At 38.6% G+C, this 15873-nt stretch overlaps 1 protein-coding gene across 4 annotated transcripts in view; it reads left to right on the plus strand.

Annotated features, from left to right (window-relative positions):
* Positions 1-15873, plus strand: part of RPS6KC1 (ribosomal protein S6 kinase C1) — a 147466-nt gene that overhangs the window by 52495 nt on the left and 79098 nt on the right. The window lies entirely within an intron of this gene.

Consider the following 15873-nt stretch of genomic DNA (forward strand, 5'->3'; position numbering starts at 1 on the left):
TCCTGCCCTCACTGTGCCGGGTGTCCTGTGGTCTGGAAGCGTTTTGTTGTACTTTTTAGGATTTAAACTTTCATTCTCCCCACGTGGTGCGAAGACTTGGCTGTGTGGCACGGAATAGGAAGTGTGTGTAGTGGCCCGCTAACTGCTTTTTAACTGATTTCAACGAAGTCTGTTGTTTTTAATCCTTTACGTTCATGTCCACGGCTGCCTCGGGCCACCAGTTCCTGAACTTTGGGAGAGATCGAGTGCCATGTATGTCAGGCAGCTGCAGGTCCCCCAAGTCCATAACCGCCCTTCACCTGCAGTCCTGTTGCTGCTGTCTTTTCTCTGGATCTCTTTGTCCTTGTGGCATTCTGGCTTAAAAATAGCTATTTTACAGCCATGTTAATGGAGCTTCTTCAGAAAGGAGCATTTCTCTTGGTTTGACTGATAGTACAACATACATCATTTTGATACAGACTTGTTTTTCAAATAGTTTAAAAATCTTTTGGGTTTTTAAAAAAAGATTGTATTTATTTATTTATAGAGAGAAGGGAAGGGAAGGAGAAAGGGGGAGAGAACCATAAATATGTGGTTGCCTCTCACACATATCGCCAATGGGGACATGGCCCACAACCCAGGCATGTACCCTGACTAGGAATCAAACCAGCGACCCTTTGGTTCACAGGCCAGGACTCAATCCACTGAGCCACACCAGCCAGGGCTCTATTGGGATTTTTTGTTTGCTAGTGGAGCATTCTGGTCTTAAAGATCTACTTATTTTTCTTATTTGTCTTACTCTTATTTTGGGTTGGGGGTTAAAATAGGGATGAGTTGCAAACAATCAGCTCTGATCCTTTTTCCTTTTCTTTTTAGATAATTTTTTTGTGCTAAAACATCACTGGTGTTTAATTGACATAGATAAAACATGTCAGTGTGATTCTTTTGTCTAAAGTCATTTACATTTAACCTTAGAACACTTCATAATGTTACCACTTGATGGCACCAGAAAAATAAAAATCTTTGCTTCAAAATGAGCTTTATGGATGCACATCAGCAAATAAAAAATATTTCATTTACTTAGTTACTTTGTGATTATGGTCGTGAATTATTTCTCCAATAGAACTTGATACCAAGTCTACTAGACCTCTATCTTAAGGAATGTTATCATTTAACCATTTTTTTCACTGGTCATTGGAGGATTTTTTTTTTCATTGCTTTTAGAGAGATGGGGAGTCAGGGAGGTGGGGAGAGGGAGAGACATCAATGTGAAAGAGAAACGTCAATCTGTTGCCCCTTGTACATGCCTCAACTGGGGATTGAACAGCAGCCTAGGGATGTGCCCTGACCAGGAATTGAACCTGTGACCTTTTGGTCCACAAGACAATGCTCCAATCAGCCAAACCACGCCAGCCAGCGCTGACCGTATTTTTTCTATTTAATATGTGCCTCTCTTTCTGAAACCACAATATCCATTATTGCCCTGGATTGTTTTTTGATGTTAATGTGCCATCAAATTCAAAAAGTTATAGTAGACTAATTGCTTGTAGCCTTTTATTGTTACTCAAAATGTGATCAATTTTTGTTCATACAAACTGGAACCATAATCACAGAATTCTGATTTTTAAAGGACATGTAAAGTAACATGGTTATATTGTACATTTAACTATATGTCAGATGTAATTAATGTCAGGGCAGTGCTTCTGGTCCGTGGACCATATTTAAAAGTATCAGTCTCCTCCTAACAAACGCATGGACATTATTCAAAAAAAACTTTTGCCCAGTTTAATTGACATAATTGACATATAGTATCAAATAAAAGCTGTATAATGTAATGATTTGATAAATGTATATATTGTGAAATCTTATACTAACAATAAGTTTAGTTAACATCTATCACCTCAAATAGTTATAAAATTTTTTCCGTGAGAACTTTTAATATCTATTTTTTAAAAAAATTGCTTAGTTAATAGTACCATTTCTTTAACTCTTATTATTTTTTTAAAAAAGATTTTATTTATGTAGTTTTAGAGAGAGGGAAAGGAGGGAGAAGAAGAAGGAGAGGAACATCATTGTGTGAAAGAAACATTGATTGATTGCTTCTCATGTGCCTGCACCTGGGGGCCTGGCCTACAACCCAGGCATGTGCTGCAACTGGGGATTGAACCAGGAACTTTCTGGTTTGCAGGTCGGTGCTCAGTCCACTGACCCACACCAGCCAGGGCAAAGATCTGCTTTCTTAGCAACTTTCTATTTTCTTCTTAAAAAAAATTATGTTTTATGGGTTACGCTCTTACAGTTGTCCTAATTTTTCCCCTTTGCCCCCTTCCATCTGGCACCCCCATTCCCTCAGGCAATCCCCACATCATTGTTCATGTCCATGGATCATACTTAGGATTTTTGGCTACTCCGTTTCCTATACCGCAACTCCCTATTTGTATTTCTTAATCCTTTCACCTTATGACCCGTTCACCCATTCTCCCCCATACCCCCCTCCACCTAGCAACCATGAAAATGCTCTCCATGTCCATGATTCTGTCTGTGTTCTTTTTGTTTGCTGAGTTTGTTTTTAGATTCAATAGTCGATAGATGTGTATGTATTGCCATTTTATTATTCATAGTTTTGGTCTTTTTCCTTTTCTTTATTAAGTCCCCTTAACATTTCATATAATAATGATTGGGTTTAATATTTTTGTCTGGGAAGCTCTTTTTCTGCCTCTGATTCTAAATGGCATCTCTGTGGGGTAGAGCAATCTTGGCTGTCGGTCCCTGCTCTTCATGACTTTAAATATTTCTTGCCAGTCCTTTCTAGTTTGCCAAGTTTCTTTTGAGAAATCAGCTGACAGACTTATGGGAACTCCCCTGTAGGTAACTAACTGCTTTTCTCTTGCTGCTTTTAAGGTTCTCTCTTTATCTTTAACCTTTGGTATTTTAATTATGATGTGTCTTGGAGTGGGCCTCTTTGCGTGCATCTTGTTTGGGACTCTCTGTGCTTCCTGGACTTGCATGTCTTATTTCCTCCACCAAGTTAGGGAAGTTTTCTTTCATTATTTTTCCAAATAGATTTCCAATTTCTTGCTATTTCTCTTTTCCTTCTGGTACCCCTACGATGAGAATGTTGGATGTCTTGAAGTTGTCCCAGAGTCTGTTTATACTATCCTCATTTATTGGGGTTCCTTTTTCTTTTTCTTTTTCTGATTTGTTGTGTTTTGCTTCCTATGTTCCATATCATTGATTTGATTCTCAGCCTCATCCACTCTACTGTTGTTTTCCTGTAAATTGTTCTTTATTTCAATTAGTGTATTTTTCATTTCTGACTGGATCTTTTTTATGCTTTTGAGGACCTCACTAAGTTCCTTGAACATCCTTATAACCAGTGTTTTGACTTCTGCATCTAATAGATTGCTTATCTCCATTTTGTTTAGTTTTTTTCCTGGAGTTTTGTTCTGTTCTTTCATTTGGGCCATATTTTTTGTCTGCTCATTTTGGCAGCTTCTTTGTGTTTGTTTCTATGTGTTAGGTAGAGCTGCTTTGGTTTTGTGTCTAGTGTGGCCTGATGTAGTAGGTGACCTGTAGGGTCCAGTGGCACAGCCTCCCCAATCACCCAAGCTGGGTACTCAAGGTACATCCACTGTGTGGACTGAGTACACCTTCTTATAGTTGAGCCTTGGTTGCTGATGGCAGATCAATGGGAGGGATTTACTAAGGCCAGTCAGCTGTAAGGACTGGCTGTGACCACTGACCACCAACCTCTGTCTACCATGGAAGATCAGCTGTCCGGGAGCAGGATGGTGGTATTCCTACATGGTTTGTAGCAGTCCACTGGGTGTGCAGGCTCTGGGGTTTCCTGGGTGATATAGGCTAAGGTTAGCCATCACCTGTGTTTTGCCCAGAGCCACCCTGCCTGAGCTGTAAAGCAATCTGAGATGGCTGCTACTTGTGCTGGGCTTGGAGATTCCCAGGAGAAGCCAAGCTGTGAAGCTAGGCTGGCTGCTGCTAGTTCCAGTCCTGGGGCCACTTAGCAAGAGGTATAGGCACTGGGGGCTCAGTGAGACTGGCTGTTGCTTGTTTGAGAGGATTTAGGAAGTTGTGAATCATGAGCCAAGACCAGCCATTCATATGGAAAAGCAGCATGGGTGGCCTTAAGTTGGTTGGGACCGAGTCTTAGGGATTCACCAGGGTGGGGCAAACATTTTTAGCTAGGTTGAGAGTACCAGCCTGCCAGCTCTGTGTAAGGAAGGTTCAGAAAAGGTACATTGTCATCTGCCCTTCTTTCTGTTTGGGAGAAATCTCTCCCCCAGATCTTGCCTTGATGCCAGACACTTCAGTTTCTGCCTGTATGCCAGTGATACCTTTCAAGCTGCTACCCTGGTGCTGGAGCTCAGAGGAGGTGAGTCCGAGTAAGTCCATGTGTGGGTTCTTTAGGAGGAACTGCTTGGAACTCCAGAAGTTTCTTCACTGACTCAATCCCCACTGTTTCTTGTAGCCAGATGTTATGGGTCTTATCTTCCTGTCTTGGACCCTGGGCTGGCGGGCCTGATGTGGCCCAGGACTCCTTGCTCCCGAGATATCCCTCCTAAATTTTTATTCACCACGTGTGGATGTGGGAGCAGCCTGTTCTGCTTCTCCTACCAGTCTGGATGGATGTGGTTTCCTTATTTCCGTAATTGTCAGACTTCTGTCACCTCAATTTCTCATGGTTCTGAGTGATGGTTGTTTTATATTTTAGTTATAATTTGGATGTGTTCATGTGAGGCAGTGAGCTGTGTTTACCAATGCTGCCATCTTGACCGGTCGTCTTAGCAGCTTTCAAACATACAATACAGTTTTGTAACTATAGTCACCATGTTGCACAGTACATCCCCAGAATTAATTGATCTTATAAATCGAAGTGTGTAAATTTTGACCAATTTTACCTACTTCACCATGACCTCTACCCCCTGTCACTGGCAACCACCACTGCCTTTTCTGTTTGTGAGTTTAGTTATTTTTAGATTCCACATATAAGTGAGATCATACAGTATTTATCTTTGTGTGACTTACTTCACTTAGCATAATGCTCCCAAGGTCTACCTATGCTGTTGCAAATGACAGAATTTCCTTAATATATATGGTTGAGTAATATCCCATTACGTGTGTGTGTATACATTTTCTTTATTCATTCATCTGTGGACGGACATGTAGGTTGTTTCCTTGGCTGTTGTAAGTTATGCTGCATTGAATGTGGGAGTGTAGATACCTCTTCAAGATACTGATACTGTTTCCTTTGGATATATACCTAGCAGTGTAATTGCTGGGTCATACTTTACAGTATAGTTCCATTTCATTTTTTTTGAGGCACTGCCATACTGTTTTCCATAGTGGCTGCATCAATTTACATTTCCAACAACAGTGCACAAGAGTTCCCTTTTCTCCACGTCCTCTCAAATACTTGTTACCTGTTGACTTTTTGTTGATAGCCATTCTAACTGGTGTGGTGATATCTCACTGTGGTTTAGATATGGATTTCCCTGATGATTAAATACCTTTTCACGTACCTATTGGTTGTTTGTATGTCTTCTTTGGGGAAAATGTCTGTTCTGTTCCTCTGCCCATTTTATTAATCAGAATATTTGTTTTTGTGCTATTAAGTTTTATGAGTTCTTTATATTTTTTGGATATTAACCTCTTATCTGATATATGATTTGCCAAGGTTTTCCTCCATTTGATAGGTTGTCTTTTCATTTTGTTGATTGTTTCCTTTGCTGTGTAGAGCTTTTTACTTTGATAGATTCACACTCATTTTTCCTTTTGTTGCTTTTGCTTTTGGCATCAAATCTAAAAAATCATTGCCAAGACTGATGTCAAGGACTTTCCCTCCTATATTTTCTTCTGAATATTTGTGGTCTCAGGTCTTATGTTCAAATCTGTAATCCATTTTGAGTTGGTTTTTGTGTATGGAGTAAGGTAGGGACGTAGTGTCACTCTTTTGCATGTGACTGTTCATTTTTCCCAGCACCATTTGTTGAAGCGGCTGTCCTTTCTCTGTCCTTCTTGGCTTCTTTGTCCTAAATTAATTAAGCATATATATGTGGGTTTATTTCTCAGCTTTCTGTTTTGTTCCATTTACCTGTGTGTCTGGTTTTATGTAAATAATATACTTTTGATTACTATTGATACTTTGTGTAGCCTTGTAATATAATTTGAATTAGGAAATTAGATACCTCTAGCTTTGTTGTTCTTTCTCAAGATTGCTTTGGCTATTTGATGTCTTGTGTGGTTCCTTACAGATTTTAGGATTGTTTTTTCTACTTCTGTGAAAAATGCCATTGGAGTTTTAATTGCAGTTGCATTGAATCCGTAGGTCACTTTGGGTAGTATGTACATTTTTAACAATATTAATTATTCTAATGCTTAAGGATGGAATACCTTTCCATTTATTTTTGTCTCAGTTCTTTCATGGTTGTAGTTTTCAGTGTACAGATCTTTCACCTCCTTGGTTAAATTTATTCCTAGGTATTTTATTCTTTTTGGTGCAATTGTAAATGGGATTATTTTTAAAACTTCTCTTTCTCCCCTGGCTGGTGTGGCTCAGTGGACTGAGCACCAGCCTGTGAACCAAAGGGTCGCTGGTTTGATTCCCAGTGAAGGCACATGCCTGGGTTATGACCCAGGTCCCCAGTAGGGGGCGCACAAGCCACAGCCATACATTGATGTTTCTCTCCCTTTCTTTCTCCCTCTCTTCCTGTCTAAAAATAAATAAAATCTTTAAAAAAAAGTCTTTTTCTGATAGTTTGTTGTAAGTGTATAGAAACAAAATTAATCTTTGTATATTGACTTATATCCTGAATTGTTTACTAGTTTTAAAGTTTTTTGGTGGAGTCTGGCATTTTCTATATATAATATTTTGTCATCTGCAAGTAGAGTCAGTTTAATTTTTTCTTTTCTGACTTGGGTGCCTTTTATTTCTTTTTTCTTGCCTAATTACTCTGGCTGGGACTTCCCGAACCATGTTGAATAAAATTATAAAAGTGGGTATCCTTGTCTTCTTCCTGCTCTTAGAGGAAAAGCTTTCAACTCATGCCCACTGAGTATGATGTTGAGTATAACTGACATTATCCTTTAATTTGGGGGAAATGGAGGGCTCAAGCTTGTGAGCTGACTTGACATTTATGAGCAGAAGAGATATTTCCTTGGGGAACGTTTGTTCTAGTGTGACAGAACTGTTATTGAAACATCACTGTAGCCAAAGCGTCATTTTCATTTAACTCTTGTTATAAGATTTGTTAACTGTGCCCTTAGTTTGGGTTGACACGTGTTATAATAAAGTAATTATTTCTAGGTATCTGATTATCCAGAGAAAGAAATCTTCCGGAGCAAAGTAGGAGTGCTTTTTATACAGGATTCTTACGAGTTGGCAAATTTTGTTATTCTAAATACTAACTGTTAATCCTAACTAAACTGTTCATCCTAAAGGAGCTGATCTGGGTTGTTTGTAGAACTGATAAAGATGGCATCATGTTTTTCTTACTTAACTGGTGTTTGCACAGCTGAGACTAGATGCAAAACACAATGGCAGCAGTCCGTTCGCCCATCCAGTGGAGAGAAAGCATACCCCGATAGTGGCCACTTTGAATTCCCCTCCTGAACCTGACACTTACTCTGTCAGTCTAGAAATGGCTCTTGAAGTTCAGGTTCCCTCTACTCTTCTGAGTCCTCAGGTCTTTATGGATTTCAGAGAGACAATCCGAAAGTCCCGATGGAAGGAATCCACTTGAATCTTTGAAGAGCATGTTTCAGTACATATCTTTTCATGTCTGCCTTCTTTATATATTTCTGCAAGTGGCTGAGATGATTGGCCTGTATTCTCAGTGTGAGCTTATTGGAATGATTTTTATAGTGTAGAGTGGCAAATGGATGATGTAAAACTGTTAGTGAAGTATTTAAATAACAATAACGTATCATTTATTGCATGTCTATCACTGTACAGGGATTTTTCCAACTGTCGTTTTTAATCCTCAGAACAAGCCTGTAAGCTGAATTATGACCAGTCACAGTGGGCTTTGTCTTGGGACACCAAAACTTAGAGGGTGCAAACATTTAATATAATGATTTTAAAAGCTTGGCACTTAGTTAGCAAGAATAATTATTTAAAAGAGAAAGCTACCTGTCCATGAACACAGGATGTGATGGCCTCCATCTTCACAGCCTCAGTGTTGTCCTCTGGCTGTTCTTTCGTAGGTCTCACTGTGATCTTCAGCCAGGAGGGGCTGTCTGATTTTAAGGACCCTGTGATTTGGGTGAGCCCACCCTGATAATCCAGGATAATTGCCCAGTCTCAAGATTCTTAACCTTAATCACACTTGTAAAGTTGTATTAGCCAAGTAAAGTAATATTTTTGCAGTTTCTTTGATTAGGACATGGACATCATATGGGGTCTGTTAATGACCCTTGTGAATTTACTTGGAAGTAATATAGTTTCAAGTATCTTAAGTATGTATACTATTTAACTTCCCAGCAGTTGAGGTTTTTCTAATTATCTTTTTGTTATTAATTTCTTGCTTTAATTCCAAAGTTCAAAAAACTTTGTCAGAATGATTTCAGGTTTTTGAAAATTGTTGAGCCTTTCTTCATAGCCAAGCCACCCTACCTGTTTAATTATTTTAATACAAAGCCTTGAAATGGAATGTTCAGTACATTCTAAAACATATTTGAGGGTTTCCTGATACTTTCTATAACATGACTATCTTTATGTTGTAGGTTATTTTCATACCTTTTAGTAGTCTCTGCCTTATTTTTGGTAGTTAACCGATCATTACAGGGTAATCAGTCTGTAGTGATCATTCTGTAATAGTTGATTATAGAAAAATCTTAGGTCCTTATGATTAAATTGATTTGGATCTATATGAGAGGCCATTCAATTATTATCTGATTAATGAAAGCTCATCTGTTTTATTGGCTGTCAGAAAAAGCTCACAAATGTAGTAAAATCCTGCTATAAAATAGTTTTCTTGACTTAGTCCAGATCATTGATAGTCCCTTTCCTTACCAAAGAAAAGTTCACTGTAGGACAAGAAAAAGCAAAGATAATGAGTATCCGGGACAAATAAAAGCAGAGATTAGAAACAAAGAACCCCAAATTAGGGTTGTGTTTTTGTTGTTGTTGTTGTAGTTAATTTGTCTTGTACTTGGAGGGGAAACAGTATCCCAACTTGCACTGTTAATTAAAGGCCCATTTTTACCCACGCAACAAGAAGCAAGTTATTTAAGTATATGGCAATAATCCCTTAAAATATAATGACCCAGTAGTATAGGAATTTGCATTGTGCGATTGATCCAGGCTGTGGTTCAGGGAAAGGGAATCAGATGGGTCCTGGCAAAATCTCTGATTTGAAGAGATGCAGTTCAGAGTCTAGGAAGACCGAAGCCAGAGTTTGCAGTTAGCGTTTGCAGGGTTATCGCCTGAAGTTCACTGTTTTTATCTAAAGAGGAGGTGACTGCGCAGAGGTTTTCAGAGTGTCTCCTGGGACATTCAGCAGAGTACTGATCAGCGGATGGGGTGAGAGGAAACTGCCATAGGCCAGGGGACTGAGAGGGTTAGGGGAAACAGTCTGGGCACCCACGCAGGGCTGGGACTAGCGTCTGTTCCTGACAGGTAGTAGTGAAAACCTCAATCTCGGGCTTTGAGCAGAATACTCAAGAAGAGTCTTGCTTCAGTTGTGTGAAATAATGAGTAGCTGCCCAAGGCCCACCCCAGCAAATCTTAGAAGCAAGTCTCAAAAGGGTCAAACTGCTTCCAAGAAACGTAATTGTATCCCAGAACAAAGCTCAGCAATATTTGTAAGACTAGAAAACTGTCAAACACCTAATAAGATAAAACTCACAATGGCTAGCATCTCACTAAAGTTTTCCATTTATTCAAAGGAGCAGGAAAAATACGAGCTATCATGATGATAAAGGGAATCAATCAAACCTACTCAGAAGTGACACAGATGTTAGAATTGTCAAACAAGGACTTTAAAACTTCTTATAACTGTATTTATTTTGTTCAAAAAGTTAAGTAGAAACATGGAACATTTATAGAAGACCCAAATTGAACTTCTAGGGATGAAAGCTACAGTATCAGAAATGAAAAATATAAGCAATGGGTTTGTGGCAGATTAGATGTTGTAGAAGAAAGGTTTAGTGAACTATAGGATATAGCAATAAAAATTATTCAAAATGAAACACAGATTGAAGAATAATGTGAAAATGACTAAAGTATCAGTAAGCTGTAGAACAACTTCTTTATGTGTAATTGGAACCCCTGAAAAGACAGGGGGAGAGGGAGACAAAACTATTGAATAAATAATGCCTGAAAGGTTTTCAAATTTGATGGAAACATTCTGCAGTCACGTGCCAGTCAGCGATGGGGGTATGTTCTGAGAAAGGCGTTGTTAGGAGACTTTTGTCACTGTGCAAACATCAGAGTGTACCGACATAAGCTGGGATGGCATGGACTACTACTGTAATTGTGCTGCACTTGTTTATGCCTGGTAGTGCATTAGGCCCGTTGCACCAGCCTCACCACAAACACCTGAATAATCGTGTTGCACTATGATGTTACAATGGCTATGATGTCACTAGTTGATAGGAATTTTTTCAGCTCCATTATAATCGTGTGTCAAATGTGTGGTCCGTAATTGACTGAAATATTGTTACGTGGTGCATGACTGTACAGGTCCAGGAAGCCCAACAAACCCCAGGCATAAAAAACGTGAAAACTACATTAAGGCACATTATAACCAATTTGCTCAAAACCAGTGATAAAGAGAAAATCTTAAAATGAAAACCAGGTGGAAAAAGAGATGTACAGAACAAGGATATGAATAACCTCAGAGTTTTTTTTAGAACGATTGTAAACAAAAGACAGTTGATGAACATCTTTAACAGAAAGAATAAAAAAGCCTGTCAAAGGAGAATTCTATACCCAGTGAAAATATATTTCAAAATATAAAGGCAAAATAAAGAATTATTAATTGGAAATGATGGCTATGTTCATTATTTTGATTGTAGTGTCTTCTCTCTTGTTTCTTGGTTGGACTAGGAAAGTGTGAGTGTCAATTTTGTTGTTCTTTTTAAAGAACTTTGGATTTTATTGAGTTCTTTAAATATTTTTAATTTACTATTTCATTGGTTTCTGCTTCTTCCCCTGCCCTCTTTGTATGTAGTTTACTCTTCATTTTTTCGATTCTACCTTAGGAGGTGAAAGCCTGGGTTATTGACTTGAGAGGTCTTTACAGTATGGGTGGTTAAAGCTGCAAAGTCCTTCTAAACTGCTGTCCCTACAGCCTGTGTATTTTGATATGTTGTTTACATTTTCATTAAGTTTGGAATGCTTTTCTGATTTTCAGTGTGATTTCCTTTTGAAGCCATAGGTTACTTGGAAGTGTATTCTTTAATTTTCAAATATTTGTGGATTTCCCAATTTGTTTTGTTCTTGATTTCTAGTTTGATTCTCTTGTGGTTGATGAATATACTTTGTATAATCTAAATTACTTTAAATTTATTGAGATTTGTTGTGTGGCCTAGCACATGGTCTGTCCTGGAGAATGTGTATTCTGGAGTTTTTTAAATGGAGAATTCTGTAGAAGTCAGTTAATGTAGGTTGGTTGTTAAGGTCTTCTACATCGTTACTGATTTTCTGTCTTTGTTTTGGTAATTATTGAGACAGCGCTGACTAATGATGAATTGTCCGTTTCTCCCATTATTTCCGTCAGTTTTTGCTCCATCTGTATTAAGGTACATGCATATTTATAATGTTTCCTTAATTAGCTTAACTTTTTAGACTTATAAAAATGTCTTTTTTCTGCACTAATATTTTTCTTGATACCTGTTTTGGTGGATGTAGTGTAGCTACTCCACCTTTTGTATTACTTTAAAAAGTTTTTTTTAATTTATCCCTTTTTAGAGAGAGGGGAAGGGAGGGAGAAAGAGAGGGAGAGAACATTGATGTGAGAGAAACATGGGTCGGTTGCCTTCTGCGCGTGCCCCAACTGGGGAACAGGCCTGCAGTCCAGGCATGTACCCTCACCTGGAATCGAACCAACGACCTTTCCCTTTGTGGGACAATGCCCGACCAACTGAGCCACACCGGTCAGGGCCCTCCCTTACTACTTTTTACTTTCAACCTATTTGTTTCTTTGAATCAAAGTGTGTCTTTTACTGACAGGATATAGTTGTATCCTTTTATAAAAAATTCAGTCTTATGTTCTCTGCTTTTTGATCGACATGTTTACGTCATATAGATTTAGTATATTTAGAAATACACTTGGGTTTGTGTCTGCCATCTTGCCATTTTCTATTTCCCTTGTCATTTTTTTACCACCTTCTTTTGTGGTGAGGTCAGTAGAAATTTTTTCTAGTGTATCATTTATTCTCTTTTTTAAGACTATATTATGAGTTTCTTGTTTCCATAATATTTTTTCCCGACGATTATAATAATAAGTATTTTAGCCTCAAACATTTTATTTCAGAGTAAAACTACCTTAATATATAGAAACTTTGCCTCAGTGTAGCCACCTTTCCTTTCTATTACTTTTTTGCTAGTATTTTCATTTAGGTTACATCTTTATATAAACCCTACAGTGTAGTTTTATAATTATTGTTTAAATGTACTTTTCAACCAGTTGGAAGAGAAATGAGAAAAGTATATTTATACTATCTTTTATATTTATGTATTTTTAAAGATTTTATTTCTTATTAGAGAGTGGGGGAAGGGAAGGAGAAAGAGAAGGAAGGAAACATTGATTGGTTGCCTCTTGCACTCCCCAAATCTGGGACCGGACCGACAACCCAGGCGTGTACCCTGACAGGGAATTGAACCAGTGACCTTCTGGTTTGTGGGACGATGCCCAACCCACTGAACCACACCAGTCAGGCCCTGTCTTTTATTTTTTCATTTAGATTTCTTGTAAGGCAGATTTACTGCAACAAATCCTCTCAGTTTTTATGTGTGGATGCTCATTTTGCCTTTATGTTTTGAAAGATAGTTTTGCTGGCTATCGGGTTCTTTGTTGACCTTTCTTATCCCCCACCCCCTTTTGACTGTGCCATCCCACTGCTTTGTAGGTTCCATTTTTCTGATGATACATAAGTTGTTGGTTTTGTTGAAATTCCCTAGTGCATGATAAGTAATGCTTATCATTTGCTACTTTTAAGATGTTCTGTTTTGGCTTTTAACAGTTTGGCTATTATGTGTTTAGGTGTGGATCTCTTTAAGTTTATCCTTTTGGATTTGTGTCCTTGGTATTTGATGACCTTTTGGAATATGTAGATCAAGATTCATTATATGTGGGAGTTTTTCAGCTATTATGTCTTCACCCCCCCACCTTGTTGGTCTGCATTATGTATATGTTAGCATATGTATCTGAGTCTGGTCCCCCCACCCCCTTTTATTTAATTTTATTCAGACTGGATAATTTCTACCCAAGTATCTTCAAATTTGCTGATTCTTTTTTTCTGTAGGTTCAATGTATTGTTGAGTACTTTTTAACCGCAAAATTGCTGTTTGGTTTTATTTTACAATTTCTGTGTTTTATTGTTAACGTCTGTTTGATGGTCCGTTGTCTTTGTACTCTTTCAAATTCCTTGAACATGGTTTCTTTTAATTCCTTGGACATATTTATAATAGTTGCTTTGAAGTGTTTGTCTGCTAAGATTTACACGAGTCCCCTAGAGACAGTTTGTATTGACTGCTTTTTCTGTTCTTTTCATGTCTCCTATTTTTTGTTGAAAACTTGACATTGTAGCTAATAGAGCAACTGTAGGTTCCACCCACCCCCTTGGTCAATGATTGTTTAGATATTGTGCTTAAGCTGCATTAGTCAATGAGGCTTCTGCCAGTTTCCTGAGAGTGTCTCTGTGGGTTAGGGCATCAAAACTCAGGCAGTTTACAGGTCTGCCTTGGCTTTTACTCTCTGCCTGTGTAAGGCCCACTAGGAATGAGTGGGTAGCTGGAGCCCTCTATGGTCTGTTTTGTCCATGTGTGTAGCTTTCAAGAAGCTTTCAAGATCCCCAAGAATATGTAGGAGCTTATTAGAGCACACTGTGACTATCTTGTTTCCCAGATTTTCCTGTTAAAGTTTTGGCTTGGCTGTTGTTTGTCTTTGATTGCTATTGGTTTCAGTAGCACAGAGCTTTTTAGTGGAGACCCAAATCAGACCAGCTCCCTCCGGGAGCAGGAAGGCTGCTGATCCTCGAATCTGCAACTGCCTTGTGCTAGGGGATGTATGTGTAAGGGTAGCTCCAGTTAAAACGCCCTTGCTCACTGTAGTTCAGTGCTTTTTCTTTGTAAGTGTCTCTCCATTTGTTGTGTGTCTGTAGTCAGTTTCCAGAGTTGTTCTTTTTGATAACTTTGACTGGTTTTGTCTGTTGAGACGTTTTGCCGAGCTTCTCTCTAGGACGTTTTGGAAGTTCCACCTTCAATCATCACTTCTGTAACAACTTTATAATTGCCTTTTTTGCTTTTGCTTTTGCTTGATTCTCATACATTCTTTCTCTTCCAATAGCCTGGGTGATTTTTTGAAAATGGAGTCTGATCATGTCACTTTCCGGAATTAAAATCATTGCTTTGTCAATAAAATTCATGATATTACGGTCTGCAAGCCTATGGATGATTTGGCTGGTGCCTTCCGCTTCAGACTCATCTTGAACCCTCCCTTTCACTCTCTCTTCTGTAGCCACACTGGCCTTCTTTCACCTCCTGGGAGGCACCCAGGTCTTCCCTGTGTTAGAACTTTCACATCAGCTCTGCTTTGCCCGCGTGCTTTACTGTGCGGCTTCGATCCGTATCTCCTCCTTGTTTTCAGGTCTAAATTTCAGTGACATTTCCTCAAGGAAGCCTTTCCTCACCTCTGTTCAGTCCACAATAGATTTCCTGACTTTGTTGTCATTGAACACTAATTATTTGTGCACTTACTTATTGAGTGACTATCTCTTTATTTACTCGTAATGTCCTTGAAGGCTGGGCATTTTCTCATTATTGTATCTTCTGGCATAGTGTCTGTTACATGGGATGTTCTCTGTAAACATTTTTGAATGAGAATGATTCTGCAGATACTTATAAAGGGGCACTTGACCAGGAGGAAGAGGCTTACAGGGAAGGCTTCTAAAGGAGGTAGTGAGTTGAATCCTAAAGTATGTGTAGTAAAGAGCCAGTATGTGTTAAGGTAGCTTGTGAAAATAGCAGATAGGTTTAAAATGCCTCCTGTCTGGTGTCTCAGTACACGGATATCAGTATATTTGTGCCGAGGGTTTGACAATGTGTAGAATTGAACCATTTGAAGTAGCATGAATTGTATGCATTTTTACATTTATATTTGTAGCTCTATAAATAGTGGAACTGAGGATTGAGACTTCTTGCTAATCGGATCCTGAGTTGGATTTTTAGCTTTAATAAGTAAGCCTTTGTCTGGGTCATGCACTTCCTACTCCAGCGTGTTTGGAACTAGGGCTCTGTTCTATTTCTATCAGACCTAACCCAAAATTCTCTGAAATGAGCATTTGATCTAGAACTCAAGTGTGGCATCTGGGAAGCTATCAATATGATTTGCTACAGTACTTTTCTCACGTTCTTCTTGGGGACGGGGTGGGGATGGACAGACACCTGTAGCATATCACAGCAGCTAATATTCAGGGGAAGAACAAAGTAGCTCAGTTTAGAAATAGTTGTATCAAAAGAGTTACATAAACTTGCACCTGGAAGGGCTAATTCTGCACTATCTCTAAAAAGATTTGATTATGAAAATAAACAAACAGAAAACCTTGCTTTCTGGAAGTTTTTTTTATAAGGTTTTTCTATATTACCTTTCTATAAAAGGTCATCACCATAGATGTTTTAAAAATTGCCTCTTTTAAAAAGAAAAAGGACCCTAG

The sequence above is a fragment of the Desmodus rotundus genome, chromosome 12, assembly GCF_022682495.2.
Source record: "Desmodus rotundus isolate HL8 chromosome 12, HLdesRot8A.1, whole genome shotgun sequence".
NCBI classification, from domain to species: domain Eukaryota; kingdom Metazoa; phylum Chordata; class Mammalia; order Chiroptera; family Phyllostomidae; genus Desmodus; species Desmodus rotundus.